The sequence below is a fragment of the Grus americana genome, chromosome 4, assembly GCF_028858705.1.
Source record: "Grus americana isolate bGruAme1 chromosome 4, bGruAme1.mat, whole genome shotgun sequence".
In the NCBI taxonomy this organism is placed as follows: Eukaryota; Metazoa; Chordata; class Aves; order Gruiformes; family Gruidae; genus Grus; species Grus americana.
This window is the reverse complement of record NC_072855.1, coordinates 49,929,995-49,948,193: the sequence shown is the minus strand read 5'-3', so window position 1 is coordinate 49,948,193 and position 18,199 is coordinate 49,929,995. Positions and strand designations below refer to the sequence as shown.

General features: G+C 40.3%; 1 protein-coding gene across 8 annotated transcripts in view; it reads left to right on the top strand.

The window, feature by feature from the left end:
• FAM13A (family with sequence similarity 13 member A) overlaps nucleotides 1-18,199 on the top strand; it is a 133,432-nt gene that overhangs the window by 28,498 nt on the left and 86,735 nt on the right. The window contains exon 1 of one of the 8 annotated variants that reach the window (XM_054823566.1): nucleotides 5,771-5,906. The exons of the other annotated variants lie outside the window; for them this stretch is intronic. The gene's annotated coding sequence lies outside the window, so the exon portion shown is untranslated. Of the gene's footprint in view, nucleotides 1-5,770; nucleotides 5,907-18,199 lie in introns of those variants that run through there. 8 annotated transcript variants of the gene reach the window in all.

The window sequence follows — 18,199 nt, the reverse complement described above, 5'->3', positions numbered from 1 at the left end:
CTTCTTTGAGCAATGTACTGGAAAGGAAAAACAACTTGAGTGGAGAAAGTTGCATCTTGTCTACCATGTTGATCATAGCTAGGGGAGATCCACAATGCTACAGACTTGCAGGAGGAGTAAAAACATTTAAATCCAGGTATAGATTGCAGCAGCTCAAAGAAAATCTGTTTTAAGGAAACCAAAAGCTAATAAATTTTAGAGATGAGAAAAAGAGACATGATTCTGTAGGGCTGTTGGTAACTGAACTGTCATTCTTGCTGTGTACATGCACTGAGGAGACACAGGAACACCTTTACTACAGTTATAATCTTTCAAAGATTGCTCAGTCATTGGGAAAGACAAGTTGTGCCAGGAAAAGGGGATTTCTTAGCTTGCTTTCTCAGTGGATCATAATTCAGAAAGTAAGGGAGCCGGAAATCTCTGCAAGCTGCATTCCAGTCCCTGCTTTGTCAGGACCGTAAAGCTGCCCCTTGCTCATTGCTCAGGCGTATGGTAGGATTATACTTAGAAATGATGGGGAGTTTTTCTTTGGAAACCTCTATGTTTAAAAAAGAAAAATAAAGTCCAATTTTCACAAAATAGGAAATTTATCTTAGAACAGTTTCTATTTCAGTGGGAAATTGAACTGTCAGGTTCCTGATGCCTTGCCTGGAAGGACTTCATTAGTTTCTCACTCCACCTAGTAGAATGAGATCCGTACGATCTTCCAGGCAGGTGGCCAGCAGGTGGAAGTATAACATGTACTTTCTTCAGAAAAAAAAAAAAAAAAAAATATATATATATGGAAATTCCTTCCCATAAAAGAATTATGTGGTTTGACTTTTATTTTTTTTTAATTCCAATTTAAGTTGAGGGCTTTGGGGGTTTATAGGTCTTATTTGCAGCCAGCTGTTACTACAATCCTGAAGACTTTTATCCAAGCTTCAGTTTAATTTCCTAACCCAGTGAAGGTCTGAAAGAGTCTCAGTCTGTTGATCAATAGGCTCTGCTAGTTAGAGAGAAATGGGTTGAGTGTTCTCATTAGCTATCTGGTCTGTGTTGTATTTTTCAGATTTTCAGGATCATAAATACCTATTTTTTTATTGGGCAGTGTTACATGTGAACAGTTAAGTCTCTGACAGTATATCTGCGCTGCTGTGCATTTATCACATCACAAATGTCAGGGTATTATAATAAAATGTTTATGTTCTGCTTTGGAACAGAATTCCTAGTGTGTTTAGGTATGGTCCTGATAGACTTTTGTGGCACTAAACTGAGTGATAACTCATGTAATTAAAGGTTAGTTGGTCTTGAGTTGCAGTATTGCCAATTTTATCATCTTCTTGAATAAATAGGTTTATGAAACCTACAGTAACAACAAAAATAATAATTTTGAATGAGGACCTTTCATTTCCAAAGATGTTAAAGTGCTGTTCAAACTGCAGCTGCATATAGTCCTATGTCGTATAGCTAGCCAGGGTTGTGTTGTTACCACTGTAATGAAATGGGCCTTTGAATAACAGTGATAAGGCTTCTCTGATGATCAAAGATAGGAAGTGAAGAGGATTTTTCTTTAGTTCAAGTGGCCAGGGAAATCTGGATGGGCAAACTATTATGAAACTCACTTGGGAGATTTCTGGAATTACCCCTTCCACTGGTTTCAGGTGAAACATGTCATCTTTAATAGTATGATGGTTTTTAGCTCAGTATGGCCTTCAAATAAAACATACAACCTATGACCTAGTTATGCAGGGTTACAAGATTACTTTTTGATTATTTTTTTTCACCTTTTCTCTCTAAAGCCTTTTTGACAGAGCACTTTCAGTTTTAAGAACCAGTCAGCTCAGAGCACATAAACATTTGCACTGGAACACAAGCACTGGCATGATGAGGATGTAATGCTGTTCCTGGCTTGATTACATATTTGGGACAGGAATGCAAAAGGCTTTTCCCTTTCTTCCCCAGCTAGGTGATAGAACACATAGCCCTCTTCACCTGACGCAGAAGAGAAAGCAAGTCCATTTACAAAATTAAAATTATAACATTTAATTTTCAATTAAAATTTGAAGCTACAAAGTCAAGTAAAATTATAAAGGTGCAATTTCAACATCGTGAATATAAGGTAGGTGCATTCTGATGACATCTGAACAGGGGGATTTCACTCCTTGAAGAGCTACGGAAATTGGTCTTTCTCTGGCTTTTGCAAAAACTAATAGTTTCAAAACGCCTTTTTTATTTTAGATGCAATTAACTTCTTGCATTTTTATCCTGTTTGTTTCCAGTCTTCTGACAAAAGCTGCCACTTCAGTTGGGAGGATTAGTTGGCAAAATAGTACTTTAAATGGCTGCAAAAGTGCATGCACTGTGTTCTGCAAGCCTGCCATTAGATTTTCAAGGAGACAAGCAATCCACTGCGTGTAGCTGCATCTGTTGGTGCTTGGTGTGTGTAAAGTGTGTGGTGGCCACTCCAGCCAGGCAAGCCCCTAACCACATTTTTTATGTCAAGAAGAGTGCTCCAGCTGACTTTGGCAGCACTGTTTTAAAGTGGACTGCTTGCTTGCTCCTTCTGATTGAACACTCAAACCAGATCATTCAGCCCTTGGTAGGATTTGAGCCCTTCATCCCTGGGGAGAGGTAAGAAAGGTAAGATGGTCAAAAAGTTCTCCAGCTTGGCTTGACTTTGCTCCCTTTGCAGTCAGCTGCAAAGCTCCACCACTACTAAAAGCCACAATGTTTCGGGTTATTTCCCCGGATGCCTAAAGCAAGATCTTCACTAATAAATGTTTCTTTCCCGTTCTAAGCTGTTTTCATTTAAATATCTTAGCATGAGGTTCTAATCCCTTGACAAGATCCAGGAGAAACTGCTGAGAACTCGCCAACTCTGCAGCTGAGTGGGCTCCCCCTAAATAAGTCACCCCTCCCTGCCACCTCAGTGCTCTGGACCCATGGTTATACGTTCAGCAGACATGAGAGCAATCCCTCATTTACGTCAGGAAAAAAGGCATCCACTTCTAATCCATGTTACGCTGCCCAGGCTAAGCCTGCAGGGTCTAGATAGTTTCCTTTAGTCTTCTTTCATGTCTGTGACCATTTTAGCATCATGTTAATGGTCGGCTTTCAGTACTGGATTAATTCTTTCCCATCAGGAGGCAGTGGGAACTGATCTCCTTTGAAAATCCTTTCTGAAGGTCTCAACAAATGTTTCCATTTAATTCAGTATCCCCTTGTTTGGGCAAGTCATGCCAGTTTTCTCCTGCCTGGGCCAGGGAGCCCCCACGGGTAGGAGCGTGGGTTCACGTGGGAGATGAGAAGATGGGTAGAAAGTGTATGAGGAGAAGGAGCACCTGTGGGAGTCTGTCTCCAGTTTTCTTCAGCTAGTATTCACTTCACAGTTGTCCACCAGTGAGCAGATGGATGTGTTTATAGTAAGGGTATATAGTGATTCAGCCAGAATGACATTTTAAGATGCGAGCTGACAGGAAATGAGCAATATGAGATTTGTAGGGGAAAGTTTATAAGCCTCTAAACCCTTCACCTATAGTAGATTCAATCTGGAGTGAGAAGGACAGTTATGTTTAGGCTGTGATTCAGAAAGGCAAGTGAAAAATCAGATGATCGCCAAATAATTCCTTGTGTGATTTTTTTGAAATCGTTTTCCAGTGCTTCTAGCTCTGCTGGTTTTGACAGCTCTGTATATGTAGTATTAAAACAGAATGTTTCTGCTCTTGAAGTTCATTAAAGCATTCACAAGATTATAAATCTGTCACTTGTGGTGTTACTAAATTGAATCCTGAATATTTATACAAATATGTTAATGCTAAACTCTATAAAGTAATAAATTATTATGCTGCTATTTCTTTCACTAGAATTTCACCAACAGTATTTTCATTTTAACACATTAAGATTTAGCACATTTAAAGGGAACAGGGGCATACAACAAACGTCTCTCTATCCTGCTGTCCATATTTCTAGTATACTATAAATTTTTTGAACACAACTGGCAAATTTTGCAGTTGAGATGCTTGGGAATTTTGCTTTTACTCTCTCGCAATTTTTTGCTTAAACAAATACACAGTGATATTATCATTGCCTCATGATAATACCACATAGCCAAAATGTAGAGAAAATAAGATCCATATGTGTATGTGTGTCCCAGTCTGTATTTGCACATGTTTTACTTGAAATGTTTTTCGTTCATTGCCTGTTGTTGTTTTGTTGTGGGATGGTGGGGTTTTTTTTTTTTTGGGGGGGGGGGGAGGAGTGACATCATGATTTAGCACTTGGGAGCAGTCCCTCTTGGTCAGTACAACATCTTTTGAAAGGGAAGCATTAAAGTCAGCACCAAGAAACAAGGCACAGTAAAACAAGCATGTGAGCCCCTGCTCTAGCCAGCTGTTTTTGACATCCTTGCTGTACCCATGGAGAAAAAAGGAGGTTAGGAGAAGGAGGATGAGAATTTTTCTACTAAGACAAATCTCTCAGTTCTTCCTGTTCAGATTCCCCAATGTTTATTCTGTTTCTCGTTAATTAGTTGTTCAGTTAATCAGGTTACACAAAATGATCAGCATTATTCCCGCTGTATAAATTGGCAGTCAGTGCTGTCTTTGTAATAAGGACATACTGCCGGCAGTCAGAACTGATCCAAAGTGTAAGACATTTCTCGGGTGGGGGGTGTGTGTGTTAATTCTTGCTGACCTCTGCCTTTAGCTTCGCCTGTAGTACTTTGAAGGTGGGAGCTTCAGAAGGGCTCAGAGCTGAATTAATTCTTTTTCCCATTATAAAAGAGTAGTGAAATGCTCATTGACTTCAGTATAAGTCCTGTGCGTTTTTTAAAAGCCCTCCTTTCAGGACTATGAAGATAGGTTTGTCCAGGAGAAGCTGGTTGGTACACCCTGGTGCGCCTGTAAGATCCACTGCTTTGCAGAATTTCTGGTGCCCCAAAACTTACTTGTAATAAACAGGGCTGAGGGCAGCCTAAGAGCAATATGTGGTGCAAGGGACACAAGAGGCCAGACGCTCTGTATGTGTCTGAATATGTGCGCTCTTGAAAATCTGATCTATCCAGCAGATCCCAGCAGCATTTGACCTGAATTGCCAGCAGTGAACATCTCAGTTTCACTATTAAGAAAGGGGTCTGTTCTCTGTATGCTGGAAGCTTATACTGGTAACTTGAACAATATAGACACTTAGGACTCCCTAATTTACTGCAACATCAGATACTCCTTTTAAAAGTAATATTGCTAAATTCCATGTGTCAGAAAGCTTTTTCCTTGTGAGTATTTTGATTTTTAGATCAGAAATGCAATTTAGCTTTTCCAAGCAACTGTAACATGAGATGCAAGTCCGGAGAGCCTGGGTTTCTCCCATAGCTAGGTCATGTTTTTCTTTTAGATAGTACTTTTTCTATTTATGAATAACACTACAGTAAATAGATAAATCAGACTCCAGTTTTCAAAATTGCAAGGGAGAATAAAATGTTCCCCTGGAACTGATCTTAGCTCTGTTGTTATTGAACACACACACACACGTATTAGGTACACCCAGCAAGACAGCAGTGTTGTTGTGTCACTTTGTAAATGTTTGATTTGGTTTTTTAATCTTTACTTCTGCTGCAGGCTCCTTATTTGTACCTCAGCCACAAGAAGCTCAGTTGTGGCCATTAACCTGTTGTATGACACCTCAACCATACCAGCTAATATGTGACAGGCACTTACAAATTGTGGGAATGGCCATGGAAGATTAATGTTTTCACTAGGTGAACTCTTTGTAACCTTTTACAAGTTCTGGAATTATATTTGATCCTAGCATTACCAGTTTAACTTTTTGCAGCATTCAGTAACTGGTCCTCTTGGATGGCTGGAGACACATTTTACTTTTCCTCCTAGAAAATACTGTGATATATCACAGATATAGTTGCCAGCATTGAGGTATGTCATGGGATTATTAGTATGTTTGTCATTTTCTTTTCTATATTGCAGTCCTCTCTAAAAATAATGGATTTCCGCATCTCTCTTGCTTTTATATCACAATTCGTGACCTTTATACGTGTTTCTTGGCAATAGTTGCAGTGAGTTAAGGTTGTACTGAAGCAAAACAGAATAACCTTTAGCTGTTTATTAAGAGATATGGTCTCAGGTGAAAGGTCATATATATAAATAGTCTTAGGAGAACAAAAGGAAATGAAAGGGGAACTGAATAGGGTATTAGTTTCATATTGAAAAGCAGTGATGCGTTTTTTTGCAAACTGTGAGATTTTGCTTTTTATTACTTCTGTCTGAAACAGCTCTGCTGAATTCTGGTTATTAAAGTGTAAATGATAGCAAGGTAGAACAGCAGATAGATACTGAGTTGGCTTTACTCTTCTTCCTATATGTCAATAGCAACCAAGGCAAAAATCTCTTATATAAATGATAGCTGTTTCAATCTTTGTTACGTGGTTTGTTTAGATAAGACAATGTTTAACAGCTTTGCTAACATTGTTCCCCCTTCTAACAAGGATGTTTTCATCACTTTCTGGGTACAAAATGGAAAGATACTGAATATGTTGCAAAGAGATTTTTTTATATATATATTATTATTTGTGTTAAATCACTGTCTGTATTTTTCCTGAAGGTATCTATGCCACTGAATGGCAACTGATATCTAAATAAAAATTAGTTATTCCATCCGGTTAACATTCATGAAAATACCTATGATCACATGAATTAGAAAATGCCTTTGAAAATCTCTATGCCATTGGCTATGCAATTTTAGTCTTAAAAACATAGCTTATTTGATACTTTGCATGTCTTACGGATCCTTAATCAGCCATGAGCTATTTTGCATGATCACAAAGGGGAAGAGATTCCATAATTTCTTCTTCTAGTGAGTAGGAGGAAGAGCAGCTCAAATTACTGTGGCCCTTTTGCTTCTGTGTTGGCACCCTTGACAGCACTCCTGAATGTCGTGTCTGCCCTGCTGTGCTCTGGGAAACTTTGTGCAGGGGACAGCATTGGTTTGGGTAACATTCCCCGCTCCAACATCCAATGGAGTGAGAGTCAGGAACTCTTAAATTCACTGTTTCTTCTGGATTGCTCTGTGGACAACACTGTTGTGCACTTCTGTCGTAGCCTAGGGAAAAATCGCAGGTGTGACCCTGCTGACACCTACCTGAAGGTGCATTGCACTGTTACGTGGGGTGCTGCTGAGAGAAACAGAACATTCCCCCCTCTGTCATGTACAGCTGCTGACCCAGTAAAGAGTCAACTGCTGCAGGCTATCCCGGTGCAATCAGCTAATGCATTGTTTCTGCAATCATTCGCAGCATTGAATTCACTGGATAATCCTCTTAATGGTTGCTCATCCTACCTAAGAGTGGCTGTACTGGCTCAGACTTGGGATCCATCTAGCCTAGTGTCCTGCCTCCCACGCTGGCCATAAGCGGATGTCCAGGGAAGGGTAAGAATAGGGCAAGGTGTTTCCTTCAATTACTCTACAAATTCGTGACTATTCTCAGAGGAGGCTTTCCTGGTCTTGATGTGGTTTGTGTATTTAGTGATTGATGTCCAAAGTAATTGTCTTGTGTACCCCTTGCACATGTGTAAGCTTTTTGCTTCCACCATGTCATCTGGCAAAGGGTGCCACAAATTGCTTCCCCTCATGTGAAGAACTGACTCCTTTTGTTTGTTATAAACATGGCTTTTACTGGTGTCATTTGAAGGTCACCTGGAGTGGTTTTTTGTGGTTGGTTTTTGGTTTGGTTTTTTTAACTGAAGGACATAGTGAACAGTCCATCTTCTCTCCACATGACTTTGTATATCTCTGCCAGATCCTTCCTACAAGATACCATGATTTTATTTTTCTAATGAAAAACTAGTACTGACATTTGCAGCCCTAATCACTGCACTGACAACAACTGTTTTTTCTGTCAAAGCCACTGTATGGAGTCAGTGAGCAAACAATAGTGTAATAGCTCTTCTCTTTTGGGGCACAAGGCCAAATACTTTGATGCAGTAAATTGGATGACATTGGTGAAGTTCAGAGCTGCACCTTTATATCAGAATAGAATCTGACTCCTTGTTCCTGTAAAAAACTAATCTGTGCCTTAGTTAAGATAAAGCTTCACATTGATAAAGTTTGAGTTTGTTTTAATTAAGGTCGTCTTCTAGGTATTTACAGCTAACAAAATAGATCTGATGCTTTCTAGCAGCATTTAAAACTTGAACTGAAAATCCCACAGGCCACTTTCCTCTGATTATGCAGTTTGTGAGGCCAAAAAGAGATTAATTACTGAACCAAGTAGGAAAGAGAGGGTGAGCACAGCAGTAATAATGAGACTGTTACAAAGATATCTTAGAATACCAAGTTATCAACAAATAAGTTTATCTCTATGATTAAAATAGCACACAGTGTATAACCATTGTTTTTTACTAACTCTTTTTTTCTTAATTCCTTCCTGGGGCAATTGTAATCAGATGCATTTAAACTGTTGTGTTACAGTGTGGTAGTGTGCTGCAAATACAAAAGGCTGTGAATTCACTGTGCAGTTCGATATCTCTGGGACTGTGTTTGACCGAGGCTGAAACTTAACAATTTTTATGCCCATTCAACAATTTGTCAAAAAGGATAAAAGCAAGGGTAGTTGTTCAGTTTGAACTTTGCATCCCAGCCAGATAACAGTGCAAGATGCGAGTATGCTGTATGAATCCCTCTTACTTAGTATTGGCAATGGATAAAGGAACCAGTTTATTCTGTTTGAAGAAAAGGTGTAATGAATAACTAAAGCTGACCTACTGTAGCAAATATTTTCTCATTCCATTGAAATTTACCAAAAATTTGCTAAGGTTCTCATCTAGAGCCAGTAGTGCTTAACTATTCAGGATGTGGGAGATGAGGTCGTCTTGTGCCAGGGTCTTTCTCAGCCTTTTCTGCTGATGTTAGTCATCTCCCTAAAATTATTTTACATATGTAATTGAATATAAATATGTAATTGAACACTCCTACCCTTCCACCAATAATCCCAGTGGGTCAGTGTGTCCAAAGAGATAAACAGAGAAATAAGCGCAGGAAGAGCAGCTGAGTAAGAAACATTGCTAAGTAACTTATACCCTGCCCGTGATTTAGTCTCTCTTTTAAGGATGCCCTTGACCTGGTGTGTTTCTTCATTCATGTGGGAGGAAGCTAGAAGCTGGAGTACTCAACCACCTGTCTTTATTAGCATCAGCACTTCTTGAGGTTAAAGGATTATTCACTTGAAGAATAAATAGGTCAAAGAGTATTCTAGGGATGTTCTAATCTTTCCTAATCATTGAGGTCTCCATAGTTAATTGGTTTAAAGCTTTTATTGAGGTGGAGTCCCATGCATTGCAAAATCTGCATTTTGTATGACTTGCAAAGAGTCTGCCAGAGAGAGAAAAAAATTTTTACTGACACACTAGCCTTCCTAAGGAAGAGGACCTGTTCCTTGGGCCAGTATAATTCATCCAATCTAAGTGTAAGAATGCTGGGATGGGATTTGAATAAAGTGAATTATTTTCTGGTTTGGGGGATATGGATGAGTCAGCTGTGCTCTGTAGTGTTTTTTGATGATAATTAGTGTTTGTAGCAGAATTACCTAAGAATCTTATTCGAGGGTCAGGAAGCACTGCTATATTATTCCAAAGCTGAAAGATGGTCTCAGGCATGCCTGAGGGAGCTTACAGATCTGTTGAGCTGGTTTAGCAATGTAAAGCATTTAGGAGTTTTGGTACGATGGTAATACATCTCTTGGAAAATAACAGTCCATGATATAGAATGGGCCACTGGAAGTTGTTATAGTGTAAAGTAAGGAAGATCTGAAAGTGTCTAAAATTCACTACATTCACAGATGTAGGAGATGACTAGAAGCTTTGCTTTATGCTGACATACTGCTGAATGGACCATTTGCCAATAAACATTGCCCGTCAAACTTAGGAAATTAAATGAATAATCTCTGGATTTCCTCATGATCTTTTCAATTCTTGCTTAGAAGTCACTAAAACTTAGTAATAGTAGTGGAGCTTGATGGTGGGACTTCATGCCATGATGAGCAGGTACTCTGGTTTGGGCAGGTTTTGGAGAGACTGCTGCATCATTTAGAGTAGATGGGTGCGAACTGCCAGTTTTTCCAGGTGGGATTGTCTTTTTGGGGAGTGTGAGATGGAGAAGTGCTCACTGGCAGCTATTGACAGTGAGCAGGACTTGAGTAATTTTTCAGATGTGAACAGTTAAGTTACACTGATCATTGAGCATACAGAAGTTGAGCAAAACAACGCTTGAGCTTGTTTTGTATCCAATATGCTGTACTGGAGACATTTTTTCTTAATATGAGAGTGCAAAGTCTGCAATTGCTAATAAGCTTTACTCCTCACAGCATTCTCTGGAGGTCCATAATGGTTTAGAAGAGTGATGTTCAGGTAGTACTTCTGCATGGGATACATGCTAGTTGTTTTATGGCTCCAAGTTGATTTATCCCAGCTGTATAGTAGCCATATAATTGTTTTTAAAGGAAATCAGGCCTTAAAGCACATCAGATTTCATCCCATAGTTTCACAAATTTCACAAGCAACACTAAAAATTAATAAACAGAAATATCAAAGAATTCTCAAGCTTCAGTAATTGAGATGCACAGAAATGTATATAAGTACATAATAAAATTATTTTTTTTAATGCAAGTTGGTGTAATTGCATAGTCTGTCTTATCAGAAACACAGACATCTGCAAATGTGACTTGACTAAATTTTGATGGTTTTATTACTCAATATGGAATGCAGGTGCCTGACTTTAAATACTCACATTTGAAAATTATGACTTACATTTCTTGTTTGAATCCCGATACCAAAGAGTGTTCCAAGAGCACCAGGGTCAGATTTCAGAAGATGTACAATTATTTAATTTCTACTAGTAGAGTTAAGAATCAGTATAACTATAGTAAAAAATATCATAAATGACAATTTTTTTGAGCTGCAAGTTCACAGGATGTTTAAAAAACAAAATATATTCCAAAGTATGCTTCGTTACTGAAGTGTGACATATTATTGGAAACAAGCACATGTTCTTTCTACGTTTTGGATTTTAAAGGGTAACATCAAACAGACTGCCAGTCCTTTAGGAGCTAATAAAGTGGAGACCAGTGACAAGTGGCGTTCCTCAGGGGTCAGTACTGGGACAAGCACTGTTCAACATCTTTGTCAGCGACATGGACAGTGGGATTGAGGGCACCCTCAGCAAGTTTGCCAACGATGCTAAGCTGTGTGGTGTGGTCGACACGCTGGAGGGAAGGGATGCCATCCAGAGGGACCTTGACAGGCTTTGAGAGGTGGGCCCGTGCGAACCGCATGAAGTTCAACAAGGCCAAGTGCAAGGTCCTGCACATGGGTTGGCGCAATCCCAAGCACGACTATAGGCTGGGCGAGGAATGGATTGAAAGCAGCCCCGAGGAGAAGGACTTGGGGGTGTTGATTGATGAGAAGCTCAACATGAGCCGGCAGTGTGCGCTTGCAGCCCAGAAAGCCAACTGTGTCCTGGGCTGCATCAAAAGGAGCGTGACCAGCAGGTCGAGGGGGGCGATCCTGCCCCTCTACTCCGTTCTTGTGAGACCCCACCTGGAGTACTGCGTCCAGCTCTGGGGGCCCCAGTACAGGAGAGACATGGAGCTGTTGGAGCGAGTCCAGAGGAGGCCACGAAGCTGATCAGAGGGCTGGAGCACCTCTCCTGTGAGGACAGGCTGAGAGAGTTGGGGCTGTTGAGCCTGGAGAAAAGAAAGCTCCGGGGAGATCTAATTGCGGCTTACCAGTACCTGAAGGGAGCCTACAGGAAAGCTGGAGAGGGACTGTTTATCAGGGAGTGGAGTGACAGGACAAGGGGTAATGGGTTTAAGCTGAAGGAGGGTCGATTTAGATTAGATGTTAGAAAGAAATTCTTTACTGTTAAGAGTGGTGAGGTACTGGAACAGGTTGCCCAGAGAAGCTGTGGCTGCCCCCTCCCTGGAAGTGTTCAAGGCCAGGTTGGATGGGGCTTTGGGCAACCTGGTCTAGTGGAGGGTGTCCCTGCCCGCAGCAGGGGGGTTGGAACTAGATGATCTTTGAGGTCCCTTCCAACCCAAACCATTCTATGATTCTATAATATGTAAGACTACAACATTGACAACAGCACGTTCTCAGCTTGAACTGTATTTGAGGTTCTGGTTTTGCTTTGTTTTTTGTAAGTTTTCCAAGTAGCCTAGGAACCTAGGCAGCCTGAAAATGTGACTGTTAGGCCTGCCTGGTACCTTCTAATAGCTTTTGTCTTTGAAATTGCATCTTTTGTTTTAATGGTGGAGAGTTCTTTCCCTTGTCTTAATTAATGTGAAGATATGCTGTAAAGTTAAAGAAAAGATAAACCAGCCAGTTTGTAGGAGGAGTGGTATAATCTTGTGCTAATGATTGCCTTGTAAAAACCAGAATGGATTGGAGGATGACAGGGAGGGGACAGGGGATTTGCAAGTGTTGGAATAAACTGTAAATAGTATCTTTTTTTAGAGAACCACAAAAAATATGCTTGTGCACTCTGGCCAGTGCAAATAAAATCTCTTGCCACAACCTGTATTGAACAGACTTGTGGAGGTTAATGTTTAATAGGTTCTTAGCTAGACCTGCTTGAGGGGTTCTCAGCGTATTGGATCTCCTGTTCCCTTGGAAGCATTATTTTGTGTAAACTGAATGCATTTTTATACTGAAACACATCAATCTACATGTGCTGTTACAAAATCCATGACGGAGCAGTTAATAGTGTGCTATCAAAGAGTTTTCTGCTTTTAGCTCACACACTTCTGTTCTCGTTTTTCATCTCCATTCAATGTAATGAAAGCAGTTATTGTACTGTGATTCCTGCAATCACTGACTGTTGCATGCTCATCTTAATAGTATTCAGTCAGCGTCCCACGCTGACTGCAGGAATGTTAATTTCGAACTTTTGCTAGCAAGTGACAGAAGAATCTGATCTAACACACCTGCGTGACTCACTCGAGTCATTTGTCTGCAATGACTCGTACTTAAAATCAGAGGTATACTTATAATGGAGATACGGTGCCATGAAAATGGGAGATGGAAAAGACCTATGAGATCACCTTGAAGATCCTGTTACAGTACAGAATGTATTTTCTGATTATTTTTCTAGTTCTGAGGTGAATGATAGGAGAACAGGAAGTTTATAACTCTTTTTTGCTGGATTGTTACGTGGTCTAGTGGAATTTCTAGTGGAGTCTCAGCTTATCTGTATTACCCAGTTTTGATTGAGAGGGCCATAAAAAAAACGTACTACTTGAGCTTGGACACGTGTCATACCAGTTTATTGGTATGCTTGAAAGTGCTTCTCACCCTCTCTTCAAAGTCCCTAAAGTGTGAACCTGCTTTTTTACAGAGTTCGTAAACAGCATTCTTTATTGCTGAGAAGGAAAAGTGCTTGAAGGGTGGGTAACTGGAGTGAACCTTTGCAGTCTTCACTTCAGTTCTTCAAGTTCCTTTGTTAATGAATTGGCCATACGGTGTTGCAGGGCAGGAGAAATACAGAGGTAAAACTAATTTATTTTCCTTGAAGGATCTGTCTGCAGTTTATGGGATATAGTGCAGTTCAGGCCAGTGCCAACAGTGTCTTTTAGGCAGCAAATTCTTTCATTACTGTGTAATTCATTGTCATGCTGTGAACGGGAGAAGTACCATACATGGAGAAAGACAGGTTTCTCACCAGCTTGCTTGAGACTTTCCAACCTACTTACAAGGACTTCAGTGGAGCAGCTCTGAATTTCAGCATAGCTTCAGATTTTTCTAACGCAGAAATCCTTTGGCAAACACGTCCTTGTTTACACCTCAAACAGCCAACAGGAAGGATGGAGGAATGTGATGAGTGCTGTACTGACTTGCCTCTGTTCCCTGGCTTTTGATGGTCTCATTAACATTTGCCCTTTAACAGCATAGCTGATATTTACAGAGCATTTGCTTTAAGGTTCCTTCATTGGTGGTGGTGTATTTATTTTAAGAATACATTGAAATATCAGATGATGCCCATTGTAACTACAATAACCTACCATAATTTTTATTACTCTCACTGTTGTTATGAACAAGCAGCTGGATAAGGACATGAGCAGAAAGTCTGCCCTGTGGGAACTGAAAACAGAAATCATCACCATACTCAGCCTTCTAAGTTCATTCCTGCACCTCTCCTCTGGTTGTGATCACCTGGCCATATTTGTGCTTCTTACTCTTGATCCATCTTCCGTTCAAGCTAGGACAGTCCAAAGAAACCAAGTGAATGAAAGGCAAAGTTATTCCCAGAGGAGCAGTTGTCTCGGTAGTCAGGCGAGAATTCTAAGATTTGGTTACAAATACTTATGTTATCCTTGCTGTCTGTAGGGATGCTCTGACTACATTCAGGATAGTGACTGAGGCTTGCTTTGTGTGTTTCTCAAGAGGCCGTAAGCATTGCTGCTGCACAGAGGTACTCTGACTATGCGCTAGAAATGTCCACACAAGGAGTTGGTACAGACCAACTGTTCAGCAGTAATTGCTCAACCTGTAGTGCTGTCTCCACCTAAGCACACCTGAAAGAGGTTAAGCTGATTCTTAATGCTCATAGTGTCCAGTTGCCTTTGTCAGAGCCTGTGACAAAATCCCTGGTTGGTGTAAGGTGTCTGCTTATGAAAGCAACCTTGGGACTCATTACCAAAGCTTCACTTGGTAGTTTGAGACAGCAGGATGACTGGTATCTCATCAGCATCTCTACTGTGCTTGATACTGCTTAAAAAATACTGAAGCTGAAGAATAGCCACCAGTATGGAGCAAAGGCCATAAGAACTACTCAGTTACTTGCTGTGGCCAAGCAATGGTAGACCTGTCTTTCTAGTCTCCATATGTGAAACAGAAATGCAAGGGAAAAGAAGGTAAATACTGTTTACAGTCTACTAACTGGTTTTACCTATGAGGCTGACTTGTCCCTGCCTTGTACCTCATGTGGTTCACATGTGCATAGACTCAATCCCAGAGCATAAGAGAAAACACAGCCAGTCTGATGTGTTAGTGCGTTGCCCGGATGTGCAGACCCAGGAGTTGAGAAGGGGGAGTTTGAGGTCCTTGAAGTTCAAAAGTGAATTTGTGAGTGACTTTGCAAGAGTATGTGGAATCAGGTTTATACATGGGGCAGATTTAGGTTACCAGCAGTTGGTATGCTGAAGTAAGTAGATAAAGTTAAAAGAGGAAACTGGGAAAAAAAAATACCAAAGGCTAGAGTCCTTCTGAGTGCATTAAGACCATCCATGACACAAAGACAGTATATGCCAAACCATTAGCTGATGGAAATCTCTATGAAGGATTGCAAGAGAGGATTATTTCATATTGTCCCAGAAAACAAAGAATTTGGTATTACTTCAGAAGGAGGTATTTTTGTTGTTATGTAATTTTTCCTGTATGTTACTTTGAAAGTAGGCAGTATATCTTCCTGACATGAAGGCATGCATGCTTGTTTTGCTTTTAAGCTCCTTTTTTTTTTTTATTTTTCAGTCCATCAGGGAGTCCTCAACATACCTTTTGCTGAGATTCCTCATTGATGGGTGCAGTTGCCAAATCAGAGATTTAAACATTTTATTTCAATTTGCAGTGAACTGACTGTGCTCAGCTGCAGACCACTATTCTCTGCTGCATCTGCAGACCCCTGACTTGTGAGGTCTATGTCTATCCCACTCTTTTCTCTCTGCTTGGAAAAAGTTCTCTCCGCCCCAATTCAGAACATTGCCTGTGCTAGATTTCCTTCTGCAAACAGATGCCACGCAGAAGTCGGCAGTCGCTTGGAGGTTGTTGTATCTTCTGGCTTGAGGCCCATACATCTTGTCACTTTTTGGCCTCCGTCCCATGCGTGCTGCACGCTTGCCACATTTTGACAAAGCTGCCTGTAGAGCTGCACAGGGCAGGAGGCTGAAGGGATTCCCTTAGGCAAATGCACCTGGCCTCCTGCAGAAAAGGGGCCTTAAGGTGTTGCTGGTTTACTCCAGCAATCTCCTGTTGAGTACCATGGAGAATCCCAGGTTTGAAGATAATCTTACTACCAAGTTGATTTCTTGAATTTGAATGTTTTTAGGACAGGAGAGCTTTTGGGTTCAAATCACGTCTTTCTGGAGCATACAATTTTTATGTTTAGCCTTCAGGGAGAATTTGGAATTTGTTCATTGAATCTGCCCTAGTGGAAGTGTCTCCAGTGTTACTTCTTCATTGTTAATCCAGACCATACTTGAGCACCAGAGTGTCAGTTATTTTTTGGTAAAACACTTAATCAACAGCTTTGATATTTGGTATTGCCAGTTGCACAGAGAAAACAGGCAATTGGTTTTTTCCTTAAATATCAATTGTGTGAGTGTTATCCCAGGTCATAATAAGTGGCCCCTTTGCTATCAAAGTATTTTGTATTGGATTTATTTTTCCTATATAACATGCAGCAATGTATTTACAGTAAAAAGCCTTTTTCACTGGTATGATTCAGTAAGTTGTATTATATGTCTTAGGGAATAGAGCTAATGGGGAAAAAATGGGGTCAGTATTGAAGTCTTTTAGGGAGCTTAGACTTGTCATTAAATCTAACCTTCTTAGTCATAAACGGACAGTTCAAACAGAGATTTTTGACTGCCTAAATAAATAAGTATGGAAACACTGGTAGCATGGGCAAATACTGGGAAATGAAGACACAGTGAACATATGCATAGGGCTTCTCCCTTCCTATGCCTTTCTATATTAAGGGATTCACTGAGTACTCTGGTTTGACTTAATGTTTGAAAAGCGAGTCTGGGAAGAAGATAAATTTAACCAAACATTTTCCAGTTAATGCAGCCAGAGGCCAGAGTAACAGTATGTGGTCCACAGGGTCCACACTACAGTCATGTTCATTGATGCCTTAAATTTAGTGTAGAGATTTGAATTATGCAACCAAAGTATGCGGATTCTGGGATGCCCCACTTCTCTAGACTTGTTTAAAGATGAGTGTAGCTGGAATCGATTCCTCTATGCAGCTCCTTTTCATTTTGCTGGTACAAAGAACAGTGAGTAGCAAGCTCAAATACATCCACTGAGACATCGTAATTTAAACAGCTCTGATAAATCACAGGTGGAGCCTCCTAGAGTGGTTTCATCTGGCCTCAGACCAGAATCAGCCACATTGTACACATTTCTTTTTCTTCAGACTTTTCTATCAGCAACATTTCTAAAGTTTTAAGGAATTTGTTTTGGGAGAGAAGTAACTGGGGAAAACTGTTACCATCTCAATGAATCTCAAAATATACTTAGAATCCTATCTATTAAATAAAATGTGTCTACTGCTTTTGGTTTAGCTTATCTCTGTGGATCTGGTGCAGTTAGAGACAATGAGTTTATTGTGATTTGGGTATCTGCAACACCATTAGTAATTAACTTGCTGTTACAGCATTAATTTAAAATTTCACTGAAGACAGACAAAATTTGCTACTGCAGGTACAAACAAGAAAATAGTCCTAAATCTGACACAAGTAATTTCTGTACAATTTGAAGTCCATGGGCTTTGACTGGTCTGTACCAGACACGTGCCTTTTAACTTCAAGAAAGTTTATTGAAATGAAATTATGGGATTCACAGCCAGTGATGAGTGAACTAACTCTGGAGCTAGAAATGTGATATCTGCATAGCTAGGCTTGAATTTTGTAGATTTTTTGAGAGCATTTGCTAACTCCCCACCTCTGGAACAAAGTTTTTAAGTGTGCATTTACTTTTAAGCATTTAAGCAGTTATGCTGTTTGCAGTGTGTCCTGGTTTCAGCAGGGATAGAGTTAATTTTCTTCCTAGCAGATGGTATAGTGCTGCATTTTGGATTTAGGATGAGAATAATGTTGATAGCACACTAATATTTTAGCTGTTGCCAAGCAGTCAAGGATTTTTCAACCTTTTATACTGTCCTGCCAATGAGAAGGCAGGAGGCACCCAAGAAGCTGGGAGTGGACACGGCCAGGACAGCTGACCCAAACTGGCCAGAGGTATATTCCATAGCGTATGATGTCATGCTCAGTATATAACTGGGGGAGTTGGCCAGGAGGCGCAAAGCTCAGGAACTAGCTGAGCATCACGTCCAGGTGGTGAGCAATTGTGCTATGCATCACTTGTTTTGTCTATTATTACTATTTTCTTCCTTTTCTGTCCTATTAAGCTGTCTTTATCTCAACCCATGAGTTTTACCTTTT